At 40.6% G+C, this 12,572-nt stretch overlaps 1 long non-coding RNA gene across 1 annotated transcript; it reads left to right on the forward strand.

Annotated features, from left to right (window-relative positions):
* The first annotated feature begins 6,758 nt into the window (after positions 1-6,758).
* On the forward strand, positions 6,759-9,211 carry LOC116664358. Its single transcript, XR_004320868.1, has 3 exons — positions 6,759-6,907; positions 8,526-8,618; positions 8,918-9,211. It is a non-coding gene; the product is annotated as an uncharacterized LOC116664358 (long non-coding RNA).
* The last annotated feature ends 3,361 nt before the right edge of the window (positions 9,212-12,572 follow it).

Genomic DNA, 12,572 nt, shown 5'->3' on the forward strand with positions numbered 1-12,572 from the left:
TAAGAAGACATTTAAAAAACAGGATCGAATATTTCTTGTCCACAATGTACATGCATACTGTGTCATGAGATGAATATTGTGTAGGATGAGGTGAGCATCATAACATGTAAAATCCATCTTGAACATGACGATAAGCCTTTATCAAATTTTCAGTGGCGCTTAAAATCAGGTGATGCATAATGTGAGACAAATTACATACCATTAAGGAAATACTCCTCTTACAATATAACAGCAAATTCAAGTGCAATCATTTGCTTACTTATTGTCTGTGAGACCTTGGGCATGACATTATGCTTCCCGGACAGCACTTTTAGAGGACCCAGGAAGAGAAAGATGAAGAGAACGTGCTTTGTAAATGCAAAAGTTCCGTGCTAAAGGGATGCTATTGCTATTATTAATTATTTTAACATAAAATTTCGGAAGACAATTGATTGAACAGGAATGTTACCTAGTGAGGAAATGATTGAATCTCAGATGAGAAAAATTTTTGCGGTCTATGTGAAGAAACAATTCTTTGAGGCAGAAAACAATACTCAAGTGTAGCAGCATGGTGGAGTATCTCCAGACCTGGATTTTGGATTTCAGGGCTGACTTACTACTGCTGTGAACTTGGGCCAGACAGTTAATCTCTCCTAGTATCTGTTTTCTCCTTTGGAAAGGCTACTAACAAACAACCCATCTCACAGACTCATTGTGAGAACTGAGAGAGACAATAATTCTACTGGCGTCAGGTTTATTTCTTGTCCTCTTAACTCTCCAGAATTTTCTTAGAGAACTGAACTGAGTACCCTAATTTCTCCAGAAAACTCCCAACATGTAAATTTTCAGCTTGCAGTAGGTACTTAGTGAAAGCTTATTAGATGAATGGTTGAAATTAATGATCTCCAACAGGGAGCCAATGTGAGACCTCGGGCCGAGGCCCTTTGATCTTGGGATCTCAGACACTGACTGTCACTAAAGGATGATGAGCGTGCCCTCCTAACCAGAGCTGTTAGTGGACAGATAAAATACAAATGTAAGGATTCCTTTGATTTTGTACAGAGCATTACAATTTCCAAAGCACTTTCACATGCATCATCCTATTTGATCCACACAAACTTTTGAGTTACTCAGGCAGGAATTCCTAAAGAGAAGCCTTGGGCCCAGAAAAACAGAGTGGCTGCTAGACCAGGCATAGGATACAGTGCCAGAACCAGCCACCATTTTCTGAGCACATGCTGTGTGTCATGGGCTCTATGTAAATTATATTTGTTCAGTCCTCAGAAAAATCTTTGGTTCAGTTTCTATTGCTGCTTTAAAAGCCACCCCTAAACTTGGTGGCATAAAAGATTAATTTTATTATGAGTGTGGATTCTGTGGGTCAGGAATTCGGAAAGGTTACAAAAGGGCCAGCTTGTTTCTGCTCGGTGGTGTCTGAGACTCAGCTGGGAGATGCAGAGGCTGACAGGCCCACAGCTGTGGGCTGGGATCATGTCGGCCATCACCAGTCGCATGTCTGGCAGCTGCTGCTCTCTGTCCACAGGGACGGGAGCACCTAAGTGTGGCCTCTCTGTGTGGCTTGTGTTCCTTCACAGCACGGTGGCCTCGGGACAATTGAATTTCTTACATGAATTTCTAGCGCAGTGCTCTAGAAGCAAGTGCTCCAGAGGGTGAAAAAAGGTGGAAGCTGGCGTAGCTCTGAAGTCACATCATAGTCTTTTTGCTTTACTCTCTTGGCTTTAAGCAAGTCACTAGTCCACGCATATCCCAGAGGGTGGGGGTGGGGGGAGACATAGATCCCACTCTTTGTGGAGAGAGAGCTCAGGTGGGGTGGCAGATGTTACTGTGACCACTTTTAGAAAATACCACCTGCCACCCTCCTAAAAGAATTGAAGAATGTGGAAATCACAGTTCAGGGAGCTTGAGAATCCTGTTCAAAGTCACAGCTTATGCACTGGAGTAGCATCTCACCCAGGGGTTAGGATTTCAAAATCAGTGCATGAGGTAAACACTGCTCACAGTCAGAAATTACTGTGGCAGTCCTTTAATTTGTCAGTAAAGTACAGCATATGTGGTTTTTCATAAGCAACAGATTCTAGTGTGTCATCTCCTGCTTGCTGAGGTTCATCCACTAACTTAATAAAGTGATGGGCAGAATCACTTGCACTATTTAAATTGTTCCCTCATTTCCAGCGTGCTGATATTTAAATTCCCATAGATCCGATGCACTTTAAAGGGTAGATCCAGAATTGACTCAAGCCAGTCTAACTCCAAAGCCCAAGCTCTTTCTTCACTGCTGCCTAGAAAGCACCTCTGGGAGACTGGGGTAGAGATCAGAGCTTCAGGCCCGCCTGGGTTGGCACTACTGACACAGTGTAACTCACCAGAGTGAGCCTCAGTTGCAGCCTGGATGTGACATGCAGGGTCTGTCTGTCTCTGGCTTTACTCTGTGTGTCTAAGCTTTGTCCATGTTAAAGATACAGTTATTCTTGAGCTCCTGGTGAGTCCCACCCTCCTGGCCCATTGCCTTCTCCTGCCAGGTCTTCATAGAATAGGAAGGAGGGGAGCTGAGATTTGAAAAAGAGTGAAATGTCAGCAGATAAGGACAAGGGCATTTCAGACAGACAGGGCAGCATGTGCAAAGGCAGGCTGGTGTGAACTGCAGGAAACATTCAGGAATTCATGGGTAATTCGGGGCTGTTCTGCTGGGGAAAGATCACTGAGCTTCTGTAATACCTGGCCAAGGACTTGAGAGAGTGGTGTAGGGAAAGTGATCTGATGAATTTTGCAGTTTAGCAGTAACACTCTGGAGGCAGTACAGAGAACTGTAAAGGAGGGTGGGCCTTAGATAAGGAGACTGGTTAAGATACCACTGCCGCAGGAGAAGCAAATGCTGACCTCTGGTTAACGACAGGGTGTCTGAGAGCGGAAATTTAGTCTTTACACATGATCTTCACAACCAGTTTGGTACCGATATTTATGGAAGTAGGCAGGCCTCCAGGCCTAAAGGAGCAAATGGCCACTAAATATATGACTCAGACAGCTCTGCCTAAAGAAACCTCCACCTCCAGGGCCTCAGCGCCTGAAATCTCCCATTTGAAATATTTCTTTTAGATCTCAGGGACTTAGAATTGGATTAAGCATAATCCTTTTTCCATGTATGGCATCACTGTGTTTACTTCCTTAGTTTTAATCTAAGGTAACAAGCATTTGTAAATGACCCTTCAGTGTGAAAGCTCGGACTTCAACAGTAGCTTGACCACATCTTCCCCTGTGGTCTTCCCCAACTCAGCCCCTGGCACCCCCTCCCAGAGTAACCACCATCATGCATCTTGTGTTCCTCATCCCTTTACTTCCCTTTTGAAATAGTTTTACCTCACCTATATATATTCTTTCAAAAGTATATTTGATTAGTGTTCTTAACATTATAAAAAGGACATCATGCACAAATAGTTTTGATAGTTTTACTTTTTAATTAATATTATATTGTGAAGACTCGTCCATACTGTCGCTTCTTGTATTCATTTATTTTGAATGTGCCATAGCTCATTCATCCTCTATTGATGGTAATTTTTTGTTTGTTAATTTGTACAGTAGTGCAATGAACATTCTCAATCTGCCTTTTCTAGTGTACATATGCAGAGTTTCTTTTAAATATAGTCATAGGAGTAGAATTGCTGAGTTATAGAGTCCATAAAGTTCAATTTTATAAGATATTATCAAATTGCTTTTCTAAGTGGTTTACAAACTCCCAGTTTTAACCGTGACTAATCTTCTCACCAAGAACAGCTATGGAAATTGGTCCCAAAATCAAATCATCTGAGAATAATGGTAATTTTACTTCCTCATTTTCAATTGTTAAGTCTCTTATTTTGCTTATCTTATTGTACTAGCAATATTAGCTGGTAAATTATGCTTACAGATCTTCTAATGTTAAGACTGTCCTCATAGCCGAGGAAAGCCTAGTGTGGTGTATGGTCACTTTAATGCCCTTTGGACTTGATTTACTAAAAATTTTTTTAAGGATTTTTACATTTATAGCAATAACTGGCATAGCTATGTAATTATCCTTTCTCAGGTTTTTCCTTGTTTTGGTATAAAGGTTGTGATATTCATATTATCTGATAATACTGTATTTTGTTCTATTTGCCAGATTAATCCGTTTTAATCCTTTCATTTCCATCTATTGCTTATGTGTTGCTTTAGAATGTGTCTGGTGAATAACAAATAACTGGGTTTTGGGTTTTTTATTTGGCAAATTAGCTCATTTTTATCTGTGGAAGTTATCCTAATATCTTAATACATGGATTACTTTATTTTTTCTACTTTATTAGTTTTTTTTCAATTTGTCACACTTTTTTCCATGTTTTGTACGTTTTGTTCACTGTTTTAAAGTTGGCCCTCTTTTCTCTCATATTAGCCAAGGACATTAACATACTCTAATGTCCCTCGGTCTTTGCCTGCTCCATCATATTGAGTTCATCTAGACGTCTCATTCTTGGTGTTCATGGACATGTTTTTCCTTTCTCTTTTCTTTGGTCTCAGTTATTTTTTAAGACCAAGACAAACTTTACAAAGATATTTTACCACCTTTTCTTCACATATTTCTTCCATCATCCCTTAAATTGGTTTCTATTTATGTAAAAATGTATTTTAAAATGTTTCACATATGGGTCTTTGTGCGGCAAACACTCAGAGACTCTGTATGTCTTGGAGTATTTTTATCATGTCTTCACATTTGAATGAAGGTTTAGCTGGATATGAAATTCTGTACTTGCACTCTTGCATACTGCTTAAAAATCTGATATCAATATTCTTCTTCTTCTGTTTTGTTGTTGTTTTTGTTGTTGTTGTTTTGATAAGAGATCCTCTTTCTTTCTCTGGAAGTTTTTCACAATTTTACCTTACTTTGAAATACTTAAATTTCAACATAATTTATGTCTAGTGGTTCCTATTAATCTCAGGGTTTTTTTTTTAATCTTTCCATAATTCTGTGGGAATTGTCTCCATTATTCATTCAAATATTTCCTCCTCTTCATTTGGATTATATATATATATATATATATATATATAAATGTTTTATATTTTTTAATTAATTTTCTGCTAAGAAGAATTCCTAAACCTGATCTCCGAGTTTACTGATTCATTCCTCAGGCAAAATCCATTCTACTAATTACCATTTATTGTGTTATTTCAACTATCATATATTCATACTTAACATTTCTGCTTGATTCTTTTTATGATTCTTTGTTTTCTTTATGTATTGCTAATATCATTCCTTATTCTTTAAATATAAAAAATTAAATAAATTCTTTAAAATATATGTAAATTCTTGATCTGTCAGTTCTAGTACCTCTGGTTCCTATGGAATCTGTAACTCAGTTTGTTGTTTTACTTTGGAAATATTAGTGCTTCTTTTCTCGCCCATGAACTCCCATTCCTCTGGGGTTATGGGCTACTTCGTCCAGCAGTGATGATGGAGGAAGGGCTGAAGATCAGAACTCCATCTATGTCAGCATCAGTGTGTTCAGGTTAAGGGTTAAGGATGGAGGTTACGAAGTGGAGGATTCCAGGCATCCGAAAACCAAAGCTACTTATTCCTCACCCTACCAAACAGCTCCTTAGATGTGTTCTTTACTTTAGGAAGAACTAGCACCTTGAAGAGGAGATTCTAGTCCACCAACCCTGGGGGTTTAGAAGGAGAGGATGGGGTAGTGACCACCTGACCAGTCAATCTTAATATATTTTCCTCACCTCCACTCAGGCACAGGGCTTCTCTGCTGCCCTGCTTTTACACCTAAAGCACGCTTCCTCAACAAGTCTAAGCTCCAGCCCTGTCTGTCCCAGGGCAATCAGAGTTAGGGGATGAAGACCCTAAGAATCAACAGCTCCTTTCTTGTTTTATTCTGCATAGCAGCATGGATACCCTGTCCTTAGGTTAGGACCATTCCAGACGCATGTACATGCCAAATAAAAACAGCTTCTGCCTCTCCAGGAAGTTTTTACAATTTTCTCTGCAACTTCCTGTTTTTCCCCTGTGCTTCCTCACAGTTGATCTACAAGGAAAGGCACCAGTATATCAGGCTAGGTCAGCATCGTCTTAGGAACCCCTCTTGTCTTTCCTCCTTAAAGGTTATACACTCTCCTTCCCATTCTGCATTCCTTTATGGTTTAGATGCCCCTGGGATGGCAGTACACTGCACACTGGTGCGAGTGGGCGCACTGGATGGGTGCGTCCCTTGACTGGAAGAGGCAGAATGTGGGAGAAGTCCGGGCTGGGCTCGTGTTCTCATTCAGTCATTGACTTGCTGTGCGGACATAGGCAAGGCATTTCACTTCTCTGAGGCTCCGTGCCCTCTTCTGAAACGTGAAGTTAATAATAACACTGACCTTACTGGGTAGAAACAGGACTCATGTGAGACATTGGATGTGAAAGGGCTTTGTAAACTGATTTAACTGATTATCTGGAGGCAGGGAAAAGAGTTTAGAGCTGGGCAAAAATTCACTTGCACAACCTGAGAATTTTACTAAGTGTTGGCCCTGCTAAAAAAGCCTGACGCAACTGAACATTCTCTTATTATAGAAAATGACGAATCTGTGTTTGATGCCAGAGTTGTCACATTCTTCCAAGAGTGCAGACTTTTATGGGCACCTGGAAGCTCTGCCGGGGACTATTTCTGAGGACGGGAACATTGTGCCTTGTTGGCAAGGCTTGTTAAACCGAGGCCACTTGTGGTCATTGAAGAATCTGGGTCTGCCTTTGCCACAGTGGGGGCGAGGTCTCAGACCCTGTCCTCTGATGTTTGCCAGTTTGGATACACAGCTTCTGCTGAACTTGCTTGGTGAGGGTCTTTTTCCAGTCTAATTAGGGGAGTGAGAAGTCGGAGAAGAGGATGGAGCAGGTCCAAATCAAAGACAAGTAGCAGAGGTAGAAACGAATAAGAATAATGTGTTCTCTCTGGGAATTTACACAAGGACAAAGCTAATGAGACTTTGTTTTCAATTACTTAAAATGTAATCTGTCATTGAAAAGATGATGTAATGACTTTAAAACCGAAAACAAGCCAGAATCCTACAACATATTCATTTATTTGTATTTTGCACTTTCTTGTCTATTTCTTGTCGTCATTAAAATGCATGCATAATGCACATTTCATTTTGTGGCCTGATTGTTTAAAAAATTATATAATAGGCATTTTTTTTAAGTTTGCATTTTAATAATAATACAATATACTTTTTGATACTGCTTTATCATTAATAAAGCCACTCCTTTACTTTGGGACATTTGGGCTGTCTTCAGTTTTTTTGTTTTTCATTTGTTTGCTTTTTTGCTATTATAGTGAAAGCTGTCAGAGACACCTTTGTGTATTTTGCATATTTTGCTTTTTGTTGTTGCTGCTGAATTCTTATCGTTGCATGGATTCTAAAATTCCTACATTTGGGATGATTGGAGAAATATGCCGAGGCATTTTAACTCTCGTTACTGTTTTTTTAAAAAAGTATTAATTTAAAATGCCACTAGCCGATTTAACCACAGCTCTTTCAAGCATTGATTGTTTGCTTAAAATTTTTTCCTACTTTAATATATTAAAAACAGTGCTTCAAATTTGTTTTCATTTGTACTTCTCTGCTTAACAGCAAAGTTTAATGTTTTCCATGTGCTTTTGTTTTTGTCTAGATTGTGTTATTAAAATTAAAAATAAGCTGCCATAAATTTCCAGAATTTTTTGAAACCCCCCCGAAAATGCCCCTTAAAATACTTCCTAAGGAACTTAAATTTCCAAATTAATCAGATATAATTAATCAAAGAAAAGTGTCAATTTGTCTTTCCTTTAGCTGGTTAAGTGCTTTTTATGCGTAATTCAAGTCTGTCAGGAATATTTTAAAGGATATTGAAAGTAAGACTTGGACATTACCTCCCCAAAGTTTACATTTCAGGACAGCTATTATCATATGACTGAAACAGATTAGAAAATTGTTAAATGCGGTAAGGAAAGAAGAGAACAAGAGTTACAGGGATTCAAAGAATGGGGAGATTTCTAGCTTTAGTGATGGGATGGGAGGAGTGAGAGAAGGCGTCTCAGAAAAATTGCATCTGAGCTGAATGAGCAGCATCTAAGATAGTGCCTATTTCGGGGCAGTGGAGGAAGTATGTTGGTGAGAACATTTTGCCCATCTTACATGAGGGAGCTCCTGAGATTTCAACTAGGCCTTCTAAGTTACAGCTACTCGTCTTCATATGAGTAGATGGAGTTAGACAGGGATGACCAATCCATAGCCACTAGGTCACATGAAAGGGTTTCCACCAAAGTTTATTTTTAAAAACAAACATAAGGAAAATAAAAAGTGGCCAGTTTTGATTGTCTCCAATATATTAAATTTATATTGTACATTTTGCAAGGCCTAAAATTGGCAATGAAGATCAATGCTTCCCAACCCCTTCCATGCCACAGCACACAAAGAAACTGACAGTGTTTCTTTGTTATACTGGGGTAAACAGACTACTTGCTATCAGAGACAACTGCCTCACAACCTGGCTGTTCCAGGTCCTGTTGACAGTCCAGAAGGCTGCAAGAAAGGATCAACTTCTGGGCACTCTTGGAACCCACCGGGCAAACATCACATGGGAAATTCTGCAGGTAATTAAATATGGTTAATAAAAACAGTTGCAGATTTATTCTGCATGATAAATACTCAGTGAATTAGGCAATGAGATTGGTAAAGAAAAAAAAAGAAAGAAAAACTATATGGTCCTTGATTTGTCTGACCTTGACCAGGCTTTCTACTATGGGCTAGAGAAATTTTCAGTATTACATAGAAAATAGCATAATTAAATCCTGGAATTTTGACCATCTGTGTGTCGGATACATTTCTTTTGAGTTATCTTCCAAAGAGCAAGTCTCCACTAGCACTTTTCTTTTGTTTAACCCCAACACAGGTCATCTCAATAACTGATTAGAAAAGTAGAACCTCTTGGTTGGAAGATATCTTTAAGGGGCCTCTAGTCCACTCTTCTTTCCAATGAAACAGTCCCTTCTATAGTTTCCCAGGTAAGTCACTGACACTAACTGTCCAAGCTTGAAAAGCATGCAGAGACAGGAAATTTATCTATATATAGGCTATATTATGGGTCTGGCTGATGAGATTAATATTTTGCATTTACCTAGAGGTCTCATTCTTGTGAGTTCAAAACATGGTATCAACTAATGTTTATATCCCAAGCAGGTAGAAAGGTAACGGATAGATTTTTTTTTTTTTTTTTTTTTTTTTTTTAGGATCTCCATTCAATTTATAGAGCAATTCAATCTAAGTATTTGTTTATGTAATTAAACGCTGTTTTTCTCTAGAAACTGTTTCGACTAGACAGAGTTCATTGATCATTCAAGGAGTCAATAGTTTAGAAGTTGAGAGGTTAGGAAACAATTTAAAAGATGGCCTTGGCATGATAGAAAAAAATTATTTCTATGAATATTAATTTAAAAAAAAAAAGCTACACAATTGGGTACAGTGCTCTTGTGGAAAAATTCCTGAAAATCTTTGGTGTACCACCATTCTTCTTCTTATATTAAAAATTCTAGCAGCTGTGCTTTTCTTCTAAATTAAGAAAATAAAGCAATATCATGAGCTAATGCCACATTAAAGTGGCGTGTTTCAACACTTCGATGTCATATGTTGCCAAAATTGGGTTTCCCAGGAGTCCTGGCTCACCCCACTCTTCTTGGAGGCAGATGTCGGAGTGGTCACTCCAGGCCAGGGAAGTCAGCATTTCTTGGTTCTCCTTCCAGATTGTGGTGAGGCCCTGGATACACTTTATCCCACCTCAGTTTCTCTGGTGAGGCCCTTTGCCATGGAAAGGGGTTGTGGTCAAACGGAAATATTTGAAGGATTGCCATGTGGATGAGGGATTTAGCCTATTCTGCTTGGTCCCAGAGGATAGAAATATGACCAAGAAGATGGTAACTGCTGCAGAGAGATGGATTTGGACTCAACATTAAAATGAACTCTAAGAAAAAAACAGAACTCCTTAACACTACCTCTAACTAGGACAAATACCTCAATTGAGCTATTTAATTTAATTCTTTCAAACAACCCATCAAGTAAGTATTACTAATTTTTACAGACTAGGAAACTGAGACTCAGAGAGAGTAAGTTACTTGACTAAGTTCCCACCACTACAAAGTGTGTCAGAACTGAGACCTGGATTAAGCCGAGACTCAACCTGATCAGTTTATGGAATTAGCTCATGTAATTAACCACTGAGTTATAGTTCCTTAGAGAAAATGAAGTAGGAAAAAGATTTCTCAAAGTCAAACATTATTTAGGGGGTTTCCAGTCAAGATGGCAGAGTAAAAGGACCATGAACTCACCTCCTCTCACAATCACAACAAAACCACAACTGACTGCTAAACAACCATCGATGCAAAAGGACTGGAACCTGGCAAAATCAAACATTATTTACCAAGCAATATGTTACTATGGGACTTGTGAATGATCAAGATGGGCCTAAAGTCTGAATGAAGGCAAAGATTTAGGATTGGAGGTGGGAACACCTGCCGAGGCAAGACATCTACAAGTACGACTGTAATCGTCCTGGGGAAACCCAGCCGTTTTGCTGGAGACAGATCCAAAGATATAGCTGGTGAGTTGGCCACTGATGGTTTTCAGGCTTCTGTTAAATAAGGGAACTTTCAGCTTTCCTTTGAAAAGCCTTCTAATAAATAGAACTGCCCCAGATGGAACCGGCTGCTTTGGGAGATACTGAGACCCTTGCTCCTGGAGATGTTCAGATGCAGCCTGGGTGGGTTGATGCTGAGATGGACGAAGATCTAGATGTAAAGACCACCAGGTCACTTCCAGTCCAGAGAGTCTGTAGTGTCCTCTGAGCAGGGTGTCTGATCTAAAACATTAACAAAAGGAAGATAAAGGGAACCCATTTGGAGGAATTAGAGAAGATCAAGGTCTATAACTTACTCAGATTTCTACATATTTCTGTACATGCAGTCAGGACTAAAGCCATGACTTGCTCCAAAGGATTCCCAGGTGAAAATGGGCAAAGTTAGCCACATGCTCTACGTTTTGAAGAGAGAGTCCCAGGCAGTGGAAGAAGGACTCTTCCTGCTCCACCCCTGTCAAGGAAGAGGAGGGAAAATCCTCCTTTCATGACCTTGTAGAAGAGTGAACATTTATGACTTAAAACCAGGGAGGTATAGAAAAAGGAAGTAATTTTCCCAGGGTTCCTCAGCAAAACAAAGTCAGTCTCTACCTAGGCACCCAGGTCTACCAACCCCCAAGCTTGTAAAGATTCCCTGAGCAGCTAAGCCTGCCCACCTCCATTCTTAGTGAGACTGCTGTTTGTCCCAGGCTGTGAGCTCTGTGAGGGCTTAGCCCTCACACCCATCCCTCAGCTTTAACCCCTGCATCCCCAATGATGGCTCCTCCATCCCTCCTTGGAACCCCAACCAACTTTCCTGATCTGATTTCCATGCTGCTCATTTGCCAAGCTAAGGTACTCGGCTGACTGAAAAGTACCAGGTAGAAATGGAAAGCGTCTCTGAGATCATCTAATTTAAATCTGGCATTTTGCAGATGAGAAAACAGAAAGTCAGAGAGAAGTAAGTCCCAGTCACTGATCAACATCGTGCAAAGTGCCATGCTTGGCGCTGGAGGTGCCAGGGGCTGGCACAGCCTGTGGACACCTGGCCTCTGCTCCCTGGGAGGACGCAGAGCTGGGAGTGGGAGGGGCTTGGTGGCTGAGCATGAGAAGCAGGAGTCAGGATTGATTCCTGGGTACCGCTGGGGTTTTAAAATGCTGATTGACAGGCAGATGTTGAATCTTTTCTGGGCTTCAGTTTCTCCAATGATACCACTAGAAAGTGAATATTTTCCACGTTTTTCAGGGCTGGGGCAGTGATGGCAGGAGTGTCCTGGGGGAACTTTGGAGAGGGCCCCAGAAGAACTGGAGGCATTGTGGTATGTTCGGGATGGCTCTGCGGGGTGTCCTGGCCATGAGTTCATCTTATCCATTCAGAGAGGGCCTGGGGAGATCCTGGGTGGGGGGACGGGAGGAAAACTCCATATTCCCACTGTTTACAGACTTGATGTTGCAGTAAGCAAAACAGATTTGGCCTAGTGCATGCCATATCAAAGGGACACTCCCTGAGTGAGTCACTTCCTTTGGGGAAACTCCCTTCACCTGGACTTACTCCTGGAGGGCAGGGACCTCAGCTCTGGCTGCTCTGGGTACAGTGTTCAGCCCATTCTGGGCACTAGCCACACTGTCTGTAGCATGTGTTTTCTTCCCACAAGGAGCTTCTTAGAGTAAGGATAGACTGGCTATTGCTCCATTTTGTCAGATTACAAAAGTGTGCACTCATCCACTCTTTTGCAAAGGGTTAGAAGTCTGTCCTGATGGTTAGCAGGGCGGCTGCAGCTTCAAGAAGGGTCTCCAGCACCCTGGAGCAGAGGAAGAATATTTAGCGGGAGTCAGGACGCTTACATCTGAGTACTGGGTCTGTGCTGGGAGAACTTAGGTGAGTCATATACATCTGTACATAGCCCTGGAGGGCTTAAAAATCTCACACTTACATGATTTT

The sequence above is a fragment of the Camelus ferus genome, chromosome 1 (genome assembly GCF_009834535.1).
Source record: "Camelus ferus isolate YT-003-E chromosome 1, BCGSAC_Cfer_1.0, whole genome shotgun sequence".
NCBI lineage: Eukaryota > Metazoa > Chordata > Mammalia > Artiodactyla > Camelidae > Camelus > Camelus ferus.